This window comes from Plodia interpunctella, chromosome 14 (assembly GCF_027563975.2).
Source record: "Plodia interpunctella isolate USDA-ARS_2022_Savannah chromosome 14, ilPloInte3.2, whole genome shotgun sequence".
NCBI classification, from domain to species: Eukaryota; Metazoa; Arthropoda; class Insecta; order Lepidoptera; family Pyralidae; genus Plodia; species Plodia interpunctella.
Window position 1 is genome coordinate 4,337,955 of NC_071307.1, and position 14,784 is coordinate 4,352,738.

Here is a 14,784-nt window from a genome sequence, read left to right on the forward strand (position 1 = left end):
AGGATATTTTCGCAAATACTCGTATTGTGTGTTTTAAAATTACATGCAATTTTCGTAACGTGTTAACTTTAAAAAAAATGGCTTTAATCCGTCAATTTTAATCAGAATCTTTATAAATACGTAATGAAAAGCTTATACTGTAAAGAGCTATATATACTGGAAAGAGCTTACAAGTTTACGTTCATACAAAAGACATCAACGCGAAGCTTCTATAAAAACATCAACGAGCACGCGTTTTTTCTTATTATATATTTCGAATTTGTTTACGTAAGTTATCTATTGTTGTAGTGAAAAATACTTTATGCTATTCCTTAGAATATAACCTCATGTACCTAGTCTACTCTTCTACCAAATTTCAACGAAACCTGAACGACGAGATCAGAATATTCTAACATCATTACATATTAACCAAAGTTGCTTACTGCTGTCTGTCCCTATGTATTCTAAGATATTTAAAACAACGCAACGGATTTTGATGCGGGTTTTTTAAATAGATAGTGTAATTCCTAAGAAAGGTTTAGGTGTATAATTCATGATGGTTTTACCTCAGCGAAGCCGAGATGGGCCGCTAGTTCAAAATAATTAAAATACAATCAAGCGATAGCAATTAAACGATACACACAAGCGTACATATTACATGCCATTTTAAAGGATAAACGTGTAGAATCATCACTAGTATTGTATTTATATACTTGTTGGCATTGTATACCTTTTACATCCTCTAAAAAATCTACTTAAATAAAATAATAAACAGAAACCAGCTCGAATAAGTCAGCCATCAGAGTTAAGTAAGTTTAGATGATATTAAATTCTCAAAGGTTCGGAAAAGAATCTAATCTTGCTTTAGCAGTGAATACAGTATCAGTTCACTATGCATTGAAAACCTCCTGAAGACAATTTTTCATTCATATATTACATATAGTATATTCGAGGGTCCCCTTTTCGCATATTTTATTTCGTTCTATCGTTCTATGGCATACGGATAAATGTGGCATAATTAACTTTTAGTTTAGGTTTCTTATACGTTAAAATGTGTGGTTATGCTCAGAAATCATTATGCTTTAATACAGTATGCTATATTACATTATGGCTTAATTGATTTTTTTTGCTTATAGATAGAAACCCTATATTTAACTATACTTACAAGTATAGTACGGAAAAGTTCCCGATCATTCATAATTTTTACTACATGTCATATTTCATCATCGATCTCAGGCAAGTCCGTCACAGCCTCCGCGCAGCACGTCCACACAGGGCGGCGTCGCATGCGCGACTGCGCTATCGTTCAACCGCGTACGGTCCCGTTAGAAAGGGAGAGCGAAACACAGCCTTACGTCAGAGGGGGACGGCACGACGCCCGCGCCATCCGGAAGCCCCGCTGAAACTGGACCGTTTTCTTTTCTTGTTATTATTGAGGCTCTGTTGTTGTCGCTCGGCGCTCGCCCTGATAACGCGATGCTTTGGCGGCCTGCGCGCGCGCAAAGCTTTAAGCTCCCGCGTGTGGACCAGTGACGGTGAACTAAGTGCTTTTTTTTGCCAATAGGAAACGATTGTGTGTGTGTGTGATTTGAGTCGAGGATTTTTCTTGAACTGTGTGGGTGATAAGCCAGTTTTCTTCAGGTTTTTCTTCGGTTATTGCAGGTTGGTGAATTTTTTGTTTTGCGAAGTGCGATCGGAAAATTGAAAGCGTTTTTTAAATGTTTTAATTATTTTTAATTTCACGAGAATAACGTATTGTTACATTCACTAAAATTTAATTATATATATTACCAATCTTACATAAATTGTGTCATATTGTTGTGTTAGAAATACTAAACGTTATTACTTATCTTTAACTTAAACGGATTAAATAATTTTACAAAAGATCAACAAAAAACTAAACTTTTAATTAAGTCGAAATCATGTAAAATTACTAAAAGCAAACTTGAAACTCATAAAGGTTTAAGCGTAAGTTAAAAAGACCGCATAAGTAAATGAAAAATTTTAAATTAACTTCTTCAATATCTATAGGCAATTAGTATTTGAGAATATTATTTACGACATTGCTTATTTAGAGTCGACTTGACGTCTCAGAAGTCAAGTATCAACCTCATAAAATAACACATAAAATAAGTTATTCATAAAAATAATGTACTTTACGACTTCCTTTACTTGACATTGTCAAAATTAAGATGTGTCGCTTAAGTAATAACTTAATCAAAAAAGTCAGTTTTATTACCAAGACACTTTGGTTTGATAGACGGAAACATATTATATATAATTTATATCTTGTCTTTATACTTTAACGAGATTAATTTTGAATATTGCACAAATCTCCTTAAATATTTACTTTACTATCTAGGTACTGAAATAAAATTAATCAAGTGTACAGTCACCACTATTTATCATGTTATGTTTACATTATATTACAATTATGATACTAATAAAGTACAGGCTTAAGATTCTCGACAATATTTTAATTATTTAGCATAAGAAACAATAAATTATCCTAATTTTAGTCGGCCTAAAAATACATATTTTATAAATTTGAAGTTTCAAAGTAAATGTAAAGTGAAAATCTATGGGAAACATAGAAGGAATACAAAAATGAAACATCACTTTGATATTGAAAAGTAAAAAGGGATATACCAACTTAAACTAGCTAAGAACAAAATATTAAATCATCGACCGTTACAAGTATTTAATTTCTTTGATAATAGCAGTAAAATGGCGCACATAATCCTTTTTAAAATTCTTTTTTTAAGACATGAAATTTTCTTTGCGGCCAGTGACTTTGCAGTAGTTAATGAAACTATTCGGATTTAGTTTTTCAGATCTTATCTATCGTATCGATCTAGGTATCTTGTTTAAATAACGATGAACAAAACATGTAGGTACTGATAATTATGATATATTTATTTGGTAATCAGCTAGATAGTTTTAAATAATTAAAATCTGAATACGTTGTGTATTCTGATTTTAATTATTTAAAATTATCATTCATTATTTTCAGTTGCTGATATTTGTGTATTATAAAAGTAAAAGAAATTTAAATATAAATGGTACATAATTATAAGCCTTGCACAAATAAACATGGAATTTAAATATATTAAAAAGCTCAACTAAATTCGCTACCTACTTAATTTTAATAGAACGGTTTGAATTGATCATTATTACCTAATTCTCATCTTAAAACCCTAAGTATAAATATGTTTTTTTTTTAAGAAAAAGAAGATTATATATATTATATAGCATTATATGCGATAATAAAAAAATATTACAAGTATTGTAAAATCCTCTCCGTTAGAAAACTGTAACGTTTGAGCTTTCGTCGTCGGCTAAGGGCCACCTTGAACCCTAATAAAAAGCGACAAAAAGTGAAGGGCTTCGCTTCACTAGCATTTTCACTCATTATGCGACAAATAAGTTAAAAAAAATGAGATTATCCGAGCTAGAAACCAGAAAGTGAGATGGTGGCCGCCCGCCGACGGCTTACTTTTTTTGTTAACACAATTGTACTTATTATTGCAACTTGTCTGTAAACGTTGAGAACTTTTAGGTAAATGGTTGTCAAAATATTTTTTTATTACTTTGCGAAGTTTTATTTCTACGCAAACTAATTAAAAAATATATTTGACTTGACTTTCAAGAAACAAATTTGACGTAAAAAAGTGCATGTGAAAGTCTAATTTCTGAATAAATAATTAAATTTTGATTTTATTAAAAACGAAAATGATATTAAAAATAACTTTTTTGTATTTATATGAACAAGTAAAGCTAGTGATATGTATCAGATAACAATCGGTGGTTATGACACATACAGTGAGAAAAGTTTTATTTATGTGAACGTTTAGTGCCATTGTCACTCGCGCATTGATCTGTACCTCCATTAACCATATTTGTACTTAACCTAATAAAGCATATTTATTAGTAATGGGAAGTAGTTTAATATCAGTTATTTTTTATTTGTTTTTAACACTCAGTTTTACTTAAGTTGTATCCTATGAAATAATAGTAATATAAAAATTATAGTGAAAATTAGGTATTAGGTAAAATCTAATCGTACACAAAGACAAAAACATGTAGTAAGAGATTTTATTTTCTAGTACGTTTAGTTATTGATTTATTTTTGTTTTTCATTATATTGTAAAAATAAATACTTCATAACAATTATGCTTTTCTTATAAAGTAGCGGTTAAATGCGAGTCAAACAACTGGTCTCATATCGTGCTAAATGTGCGACCAAGCTTAAAGGCTGATCCCACATGTATGCTCCTTAAAAGACAGCTCACATCACACGGCTACCAAAAAAAAATGGCGCGGCAACTGTTCACAAAATTGCGTTTATCTTTCGCTTACATCACCGAAAGGAATTAAATCGAATCTTTATACGAGACGCTTTGTAAACCGTGAAAAGTACTTTTTTCGTTAAAATATCGTCTTTGATGACACAAATACTTCCCGGCGACGGTAGTAGATAATGAAATAAACCAAGCAATAAATTTACTTTAGCAATGTTTTGATAAAAATAGAGTAAAAGACCAATTTTTAGATGGCCTATAAAATGAAGTGCTACAAAATTTAAAAATTATTAATGAAATATTTCCAATAAAAAAACTCCCACCCTCTTTGAATGCAATTAAAATCAAAACATACAACATTACAAAACTACAGTCGCTGTTTTTTTTCATAGACACAAATACAACAGCATCTAATCGAGCGGTCGAAAGTCGATCACGTTCATTTTCTTGTTATTCAATATCCAATTCACACTGTTGAAGATTGCCTTCGAAAAAACTAAACGCTGTGTCATCTCGTGAAAAAATAATAATTACACTTTTCGCTTTCACTGTACCGAGTGTGAAATGGACTGGTCTGATTTGATATCAACGGTTTAAAGATTTACATACGATTTGACACGGAATACTGTCGGTAACAGATTACCGACAGTTTAAAAACAATATTATATTATTATTTTTAAGTGCGTGTAGAAAATGCATTGGGTAGATGAACAGTCACCCTGCATATGATAAAAAGGATGCAATGAATTTAAGCAGAATGATGTGCTGTCGCCAGAACTAATTAATTGTTTGCATTTTAAATTTAAACGTTTTAAGCAACGTATATTGTCAGAATAAGGATTTGTTTAAATATAGTCTTTACTTTGTTTTTTTTTTCAATTTGGTTTATCTATTGTTACAAAAAATTATATATGCACAGTCTAACTATGACATTATGAAAAATATATTGCATTACTGACAAAATATACTACAAGCACTTTATCAAAGTAAAATATTTAAAAATTCACGGACGCACTTAATTTTTTACGACTAAATAATTACGTACAACATAGAGTATCTTTTATTCAAGAAAAAAAAGGAACCGTTCCCATGGAAAAGGCACGCGGACAAAGCCGCAGGCAAAAGCCAGTAAAATATTGAGCCATCGGCCGACACATGCACAATCCTAGTTAGTTCAAACTTAGCTTCCGGCTGATCTACTGCGGTCGGTACCACTGCTGTTATACAAACACTCGAGTGATTGCGGACATCTGTTTCTGTTGCAGAGAATAACTTATTTAGTATTTCTAGACTTACTGTAATTGGCTAGTTATCTGTTAGCTCGTGTAAAAAAATATATTTCTATTTAAATCATATAACTTCATCGCATTTTCGCGTTGGAGATATCTTTGCACGATTTTTAAAATGTGTTTATATTTTTATTCGGATGTCTTTTATAATATACTTATTGACTAGACTTTTTGGTCCTCACCGTTTTGCATTTCGCGGGAACTTTTTTGATTAGCGCCTGAAATGGCACGCGCCACGTGAAATCGCATACATCACATGGTATGCTTATAAAGACAATTGATATATTATTTAAATTGTATTTCTTGAAACGAATCGTGGTTGATATACATATTTAATTTCAACGCCATTCTTAAATTTATTTCTTAGTAGTAAAGCCTGCAGTGAAGTTTCTTGCCCCGCTTCTTCTTCACCTGCACTTAGGAAGTCGGCAATAAGCTTAGTTAAAATAAATTCAACTAAGTCCATCCATTTGGTTTCATTTCATCTAGGAAATAGATTAGTTCACAGAAAAGCCGTGGAGCACTAAATTGCAGAACTATTTTTATAGTTCCTCCAAACCATATAGATAACGATGTGTTTAATCCTGATTGGTTGAAACTAAAGCAACAAAATGCGCAGTAAAACTTGTCACTACTGTACAATTCTAGAAAGTGGAAACATGTCTATAAAATGTTCATGTGGTGATTAAAACTGAACATCACAGTATCGCAATAATAAGTATTTTTCAAACTAACTTTTTCAAAGACATCAAGACTAAACTCACTCTAAAAGTGAATATTTAATTCACTTTTAGAGTTAGTTGCACCAGTTCACTTTGACGTAACTTTAACCTACGCAAAAAAACGCAAAGTGCGCCATTTTATCTAGAGACGGAGACAGCGCATAGGGTAAATTTAAAGTCAAATTTGACTGGTGCAACCAGCTCATCAAATTGGGTAAAATCGAATGAAAATACTTTTTAGATTTTCCTCTTCCCTCGTCTCGTCTCCACTCTGACCATTTACTATGCCTTCCTCTCATTATGACCATCCGTCTTCCTAATCCCACTTCACAGGCAGTTCGAGTGCTTGAAGATGGAATTTAAAGACGACATCCTTAAATAAAATTGCGTTGACAACCTAGATCTAAGCCGATTCGAGTGGGAGTGTCGGTATTACAAAACGAGCTATTTGTCGCGTTGCATTTGCATATAATTGCTTATTCTAATTATCGGGCCGGCGCAAACGCAGGCGTATTGTCTTCCGAGTGGATGAGCTGCTTTGTCAAACGACTAGCATTGTTTGTCTTAATTATGACCTATATTTCTGTAGTTGCTTGGATGATTTATCGGTTTCGTAGGTGCTTCAAATGTAAAATATAATTCTTAGTGCGAAGTTGCACTTCATTCATTCATCAATGTAATATGTATCTTCATAAATGAAAATTATTTACTGAACTTCCAAGTTTTAATTGTATTTACATTGTTTTAGGCAAATCATTTAAATCAAATATCACTCAATATTCATTCAATGTTGATGCATACACTAACAAACGCAGAATAAAAAAAATATACTTATTGTCTACCATTACTAAAGTTGGTGACAAGACAAACGAGCATTCAAGTTGTAAAAAATTTCCACACAACAAATTTTATGGGTCTGCTGCACTAGACACATGAATCACACTGCAGACGGTAAGCAAATTCGGTTCCACAAGTGACTACCACAAAACCTAGGCCACTAACAATAATCTACACACGATTTTCAACCATATGCCGAAAGCAATAATCACAAATTTTGATTAGCCAGTTCACTCACCACACTTAAAAGAGCATGCAGATGCGAACTGATAAAAATTCAAGGAAATTTGAAATAGTCTGCATTCAAGTACATCACTCTATGAAATTCAGATTGTAAAAAATGCACAGACGTTAGAGACACCTCGCATAATTTTTAGATTCATAATGTGCAGCCAAACTGAGGTCAACTTTGTATCCAAGTGACTATATGCGCTTGTATAGATGCATACGAGGATTTTATGCGCTGTATAGTTGTATAAGAATGACAAGAAAAGATTTTCTTTGTGTGACATGAAATGATGATATGGTTATATTGAAAAGTGTTCATATCCATTATTAAATATTTCATGGATAATTATATCAGCGGTCGTAGGTACATTATTTAAGTGAATGACATTATTTTGTGTGTGGCTGGAAACAGGATCTTGTCCAACAAATAGGAAAGGATATTTCTTGCAAATGTCAAAAACAATATTTTTTTGGAGCTGTATGACAGTGAAATCGAGAAGCGTCATTTCAAAAATCGTTACGATACTTTGATACAGTCATACAAAAAGTAAATTGATAAAAGTTAGTTAACTAAAGGATAATAACGTCCTACGAATCTAACAAGGGTCTTAATACGATGTGATTAATAATGTAAACGTCAACATTATAGACCGAAGTCGTTTTTCTCGTCCTTCATTGTCCTCGCAAGTATGTGGTTACATCCCTTCTTTGATGAATGGCATCCTTTTAGAATGGGAATTGTGATGTTTGCAGGGAGTACAGTGGAGTGCACATCAAGTTTCCCTATATAGAATATTCCGAGGTTTCATTAGTGGCGATTGTGCAATGAATTTAGACCATAAACTTTCTATGAAAATAATAAGACACATAACGTTATTTGAATACAAGAAGCTAAACCTGGAAGTGAAGCATTACTATATTGTTTTGTTTTAACGTAATTGTACGAAAAATACACAGTTTGTTATACGAAAAGTGCACAAATTAAAATTAATACAAGAAATATACATGTATGTTGGGTTATTTTATAGTCAACCGGTTATATATTTATAAAGCAATCGTTTTTAAATCAATATCCAGAAACAATTTGATTAACCCGCTAACTCTAATTACATACATCACTATTTGTTCAATAAAACAATTAAAATTGCTTTCTCTTGTACCGGAAATCCGCATACACACAGACGGACGGCAAGATGTCGTAGCCTCGAGCCATATTTATATACCTGTTATCTTGGAGCCTCCGATCTATATTCTGATAACCACGTTTGTACAGTGTTTCTAATACGAGTTATAGGAGAGCGACTTACATTTTAACCTAGCAGGTTTCTATCAAAAGTCATTAATTAAGTAAAAATAAGAATAAGTATTATTAGCAAAAAGAAAATGTACTGTTGTAAAAATATATTACTTAATTAACGGTAATACACCAAGAACTGTTACACGCGACGGTGGTCGGATGACCATTGAGGTCCATTTCATTGTCCATGGGATACACCCGCAAGGGACGCATACAACAGTATAGATGTAACGACAATTTCCTATAATATGGACAGGGAGAAGCTTAATACCCAGGATAGAACGTTCTGGCACATGAATATGTGGATTGTGAGAACAAGAAGGACTGATCCGAAGTATAATGGGAATATTTCTTTATTGAGTTCAGTCAGTCATCTTTCGGTAACAGACATACCATGGGCTTCAATTTGATATCGGCTTACGATTGCATATTATGAGAAAGGTACTTAAATTATCTTGTCTTTTTAACCATAATCAGTGTACAGTGCACACAAATGTACTTAATATATCATGAAATATATGAATAAAAGTTTTATTCATATATTTCAGGATATATTGAATATAAATAAAATCGGCCAAGTGCTAGTCAGACTCGCGCATGAAGGTTCCGTACACATTCAAAAAATCATGTTTGTTATATGGAAGCCCCCTAATATTAGACACCGTGAATATTTATTTCATTCTTCTTTCAACTATCTATCACGGTTCAGGCTATATATACAGCTTAAGCAAGCAAGTAATAGGGTCCCGTCTCGGAACCCAAAAACGACTTTTTCGAAAAGATAATAATTTGAACCAATAATTGTAGCTTCTTTCAATCTCATTTTATTTATGTTATGAATATATTAAGCTACCATTTGTCCCGATCGAAATAAATTAATTAAGACACATTATTTATTAATAGTGACTTTTAACACCAATTTGCATAAACAAGCATTCTAATGTGACAAAAATTATGAGAATTAGTGGGAATTTTATATTCTCTCTCACATAATTTAATTAAAATACCTCTAGGTGACAAAATCTCGTGTTTTAGTTAAACTATTTTAATTTACGTTCGTACAGGTTCCCACGAATTTCAGCAATAAAGGCTCCAAGTTCTTGGAGGTATATAAAGTATATATTCTATTTCGTAAAATTGTATTTAGTTATTTTGGGGTAAAAAGTATCCCTCTCTCTCTATGAAGGCGGACTCTGGGCTCAGACGCTTAACGACTGAGGAAGAAACTATAAAACGCTCAGATAATAAAGAGATAGAGAGAGAGATCTCTCTCATCTGTGCACTATGCCAGAGCCTAGGATCCGTTTTCCTACTTTTTCTTATTCACTTCTTAAATTAATACACGTGACAATGATGTAGGATATAAAAAAATCTGCATTACACAATTCAAAAGTTCTATTTCCCTCTAACTTTTCCTTTTGACGTATTTCTTACACATTTTCTATCAATAATTACTAGGTAATAAACCAATCTATACACGCAAAAATCTCTTATAACATGGCGGTTTTTAGACGCCTTGTTTGCGCGAGTTTGGGTTACGATCACAGCAATCTGCACCTAGAAACCTACTAAGGGAGCCATATTGTTCTCTCACGTGCTAGCAAAAAAACATCTGTTTCATTATCTAGTACAGGGCATACGTCTTCGGTTGCGTAAACGCAAGTTTAACCGATGACAATCGGGAGTGTGAGAACTTTATTGTTATTCCTAAGAATTCACATACGTGAATGCCAACATTAGGACTCCGAAGGCTAGGGTTTAGCTTATGGCGATTGCGATTGAAATTTGGACTGAGATCCTCGCTCCATTTATATATTACGTGATATCTGGATATCATAGGTTAGTTACGAGTATACGACTATTTACATGCGCATATTCCATATTTATTTATACTTACAAAATGGACTACATCAACCATGACCCTGTTTTAAAGTAATTTTGAATATAATTTAAAGAAAATTAGACTATTCTCATGGTTAATATATTACCTGACACATCGAAAGTAAAAAACAATTCGAAACATAAAAACATTACATATTACTAAGATGAAATAATACTTTTGTAGCTCCTAATCATAAAAAAGTCATGTGATTATTTAAAAATAGTATTTGCCAGCCAGTCCTTTTGAAAAATAAAATAATAGATGAAACAATTTGTTTTGAACTGCCAGTCCTTAAAAAAAAAAAACTGAAATAAGACTAGGGCTGTAGCCTCGATGAGATTCGATACGCCTTGAAGAAGCTAATGAAGGTGTGAAGGGAAAATGTTGCAGAAATTCGTACTCATTCGGCACTGACGGCCGGTTCTCACTTGTTATTGGTGATAATAGCTTTATTGTTTCATCTGAATTCGACGATGTTCATGCGTAATTGTTTCAAAATTTCATAACTAATTTTATTGTTTTTATTCAAAAATTATTGGCTTACATAAAAATTCGAAATTATAACGTCTATTCTTATTAGAGTCATTCTTCTTCTTGTAGTGCCTCTCCATCACATTAGAGTCATTGGTACTACCTAAATTACCTTTTAGAATTTTTATTTACTATTTGAATAAATATTAGAATAAAAATTGTATGCGTCTTGTACAACATATATTTTTATACATAAAATTAGAAGGATTATTTATTGACACACATCAACCCATATCAACCTATACGATATGGATACAAGGCTTCAAATTTAATTTAATTTTAATGAGGTAAATTTTTTATATTTTTTTGGTAAAATGATTGCATTAAAATCGTGTAAAAATAAAGTAAGTACACAAAAATGAATACACTAGAAAAGCAATTTATTATTGCAGTGTTGAATAGTGAATAGATATTGAAATCGAAATCGGTTCCCAAACTCGTCTAAAAACCTAGATAATAACGATCACTTGCATTTTCAATCGAGATCGATTTCGATGGGAGCCATCGTGCGAGTCGACAATAACGGTTAGTTATTGTAAGCGTAAGAAATCGAGAAAAATTGTTATTGCATAATCAATTTTAATTGCCGTGGCCGATTGTTGTGAAATAATCGTGTGCGCATTTGGAAACGGCCCGTTTGTAGATCACTTCATTGATGTATTTATAATGTCGTTGTTACTATAAAAACTATTTGACGGCAACATATCACAACAGTAGGCTAGTAGAAACCAATAAGTAAAATTTCTAAGAATTAATTTCTATGGGACCTCTGTGTATGTGACAGTGAGAAAATGACGTCACTTTTTCGGGTGTCGAAGAACGTCCATTTTACGGGCATTAAAAACAATAATAACATTGACCGACAATTAACCTTAAATTATGGTGTTTAAATAAAAAATATATACTTTTTTCTCAATAATACATTACATCGTTTTCAGCAATCGCGTTTATAATTTTTATTAATAATATTAATAGCTCTGTTTAATATTACCCAATTATTTATTTCAATTGTAATTATAATCGTGATCACTACTGTAAGACTCATTTTATTATGATCCAATATAAACATTTTGCTCGAATCATAAAAATTAAACAGTAATTGGACCCTTTACGATTATGACACTATATATAATATTAATGATAAGAATTTATATTTTACACAATAAAATCGTTGTTGTACAAAACTTTACTCACTCAAGAGTTTAATCATATTTTTGATGAGATCTAAAGATCTAATTAAACTCATAGCCTTTATAATTAAACGTTATATATTAAAAAGTCAAATATTTCACCAAAAGAAATTTTACAGGGTATTGACAGGACAACAATATCAAATAAAAATATGTTAATCTTGATTATCCATTGAGGCATAGCGAGTTAATAGTCACCATAAGAGGGCTACCATAAGAATTAATATTTCTAAACAACAAATTATCTATAACTAGATATGGCCCGGGGCTTCGCTCCCGTGGGAATTTTGAAATAAAATATAGCCTATAGCAATCTTGGATAATGTACGTACCTTTCAAATGGTGAAAGAATTTTTTAATTGGTTCGGCAGTTTCGGAGATTACCCGTCTCAAACATACAAACTCACAAACGCTTACCTCTTTATAAGAATAGTATAGATATATCTGTCATTTTGCTTCACACATAATAAACCATTTTGCTGTGTGGTTTGCCCTTGTCCATTGCACATAGAAACAAGCAAGTGTGAAAAATGTCATTATGAGTCTCCTATTGCTTTACATGTGGTACGAATGGGTTTTCAAACCCGGCTGCAGGTGGGCGTCGCGGTCGTAACCACTGGCCTACCACAGCTTCTCTACCTAAGTGGTAGTTAAGTATTATTACTATAATTTTATAAGATAATCGATTTTCCCATTCTGGGGCCATTTCACCTAGATCCCCTGGGACCCATTGTGCCAAAGTGAAATTAAATTGATAAATAATTTCAAAAACAAAACAAAATATTTTTTTTTCAACATTGTTGTCCATAAGACCAGAGCAAACACACTAAGATCTTGGAGGCTGTGATATAAAAGCATTATAAAAGTGATTTTGATTGGTAGGCCACTGCAATGTATTGCAAAATGGCAGATATTAAAGTTTCGCGAACGTTCTACATTTGCATCGATGGCTAACGACGTATATAAATTAATATTTCTGATTTATAGCCCAAATGCAAAATGCACTAATGGTATGTTGACATGCTCTGCGACAGCACGCTAATTGTTTTCTTATTGCTAATTTATATATTTAATTGGTTATATTCCTATGAATTATCTTTGTAAATAATATTGTCACTCGTCACCAAAATCATTTTTCAAAAGTTACGTGGTCATCCTGGCTTGTACGAAGGAGAGTATATTTATGTGTTGTTACCTCTTCATGCGATTTAACCTCACAAACATTCGCCGATTTTCCCATACGTGTAGTAGTACAAAAAGAGCATAGGGTTCCTTCTATCACGAAAATGTACAATTTTCGCCCTGTTCGTGTGGGAAGTGGAAGGAAGAAAATTACGGGAAAAATGTGGTTAAAACATAAAAGAAACAATTAGTTTCTTCGAAATTTAAAACCAATATGAGATAAGAAAAATCTTCTACCTCTACACAAAATTAACAGCACATGGGTGGCTACTACTGGCAGCAAGACTGGTGGCAACGACATGGTTACCGTCTACAGACTGAAATTAATTTATATTCGACAGTTTTAATAAACCAGTATTATTCAGTGAAGCAAGTTATTCATTTATGCGAAGTTGATTACTCCGCATAATGGCTGCCATAGTACACGTGTAGACGGTATGGAAGCCCGCCAAAATTTACATACAGCCTTCGAGCCAGGGCGAAGTGGAGCAAATATTGTCTTAGTCTGTTTACGTGGATGCTCATGCCTATTATTAGGATATGATGTCATATTGACAAAGAAAAACAAGAACTCTTTGTAAGGGTACTTTTTATCCCGAAAGTGACCATATTAGATTAGACCAAAACACACGTGTGAGTATTAAAATTGAACGCATCGTCCATGTCTTTGGAATGCGCCAATCAAAACGATAACAATGGCTACACAAAAAATATCCCACGGCACATAATGAATAGTTAACGACGAAAACTAGGTGAATCTTTGTGCAATAGCCTAGTGTCTTTTATAAGAAATATGATCATTTTCAATTTCATAACATTTCCCACACATGAGCTATGAATGGACTGTCGACTACAGTCAAATTAGTGTAATCTAAAACAGATTTTCCGTCGCTCGAGACGCGTGCCAAGTTTGTGTTTCGTCAAATTATATAGTAGTGTTATTATAATGAATATTATTATACTTCGACAATCGCTATGTGAAATGCGTAGTGTTTTTGTTGTATGACATGACCATGAGCAATTTAGTTTTTTTATTGCACTCGTTGATATATTTTAACAGTTGATTTATAAGCTTAGGACTATTTATCTTTTTTCTTTATGTATTATAAATGCGACAGTTTATGAGGATTTACGTGTGTATGTTTATTACTCTATAAATCAAAATCTTCTGGACGGATAGTTGTGAAATTTTAACTTAGCACACAGGGTACTTTTTATCCCGAAATTCCCAAGGAAGCGAAGCCCCGGGCGCAGCTAGTATAAAGTAGTGTCAAAATCATCGTTTAGATGAACGATGAGACTATAAAAAAGAAAAGAAGAACTAAGTAATGTAGATCCTTATCACA

At 32.6% G+C, this 14,784-nt stretch overlaps 1 protein-coding gene across 1 annotated transcript in view; it reads left to right on the top strand.

Moving 5' to 3' along the window:
- The first annotated feature begins 1,430 nt into the window (after positions 1-1,430).
- LOC128675434 (transcription factor hamlet-like) overlaps positions 1,431-14,784 on the top strand; it is a 108,955-nt gene continuing 95,601 nt past the window's right edge. The window contains exon 1 of the mRNA XM_053754860.2: positions 1,431-1,641. The gene's annotated coding sequence lies outside the window, so the exon portion shown is untranslated. The remainder of the gene's footprint in view (positions 1,642-14,784) is intronic.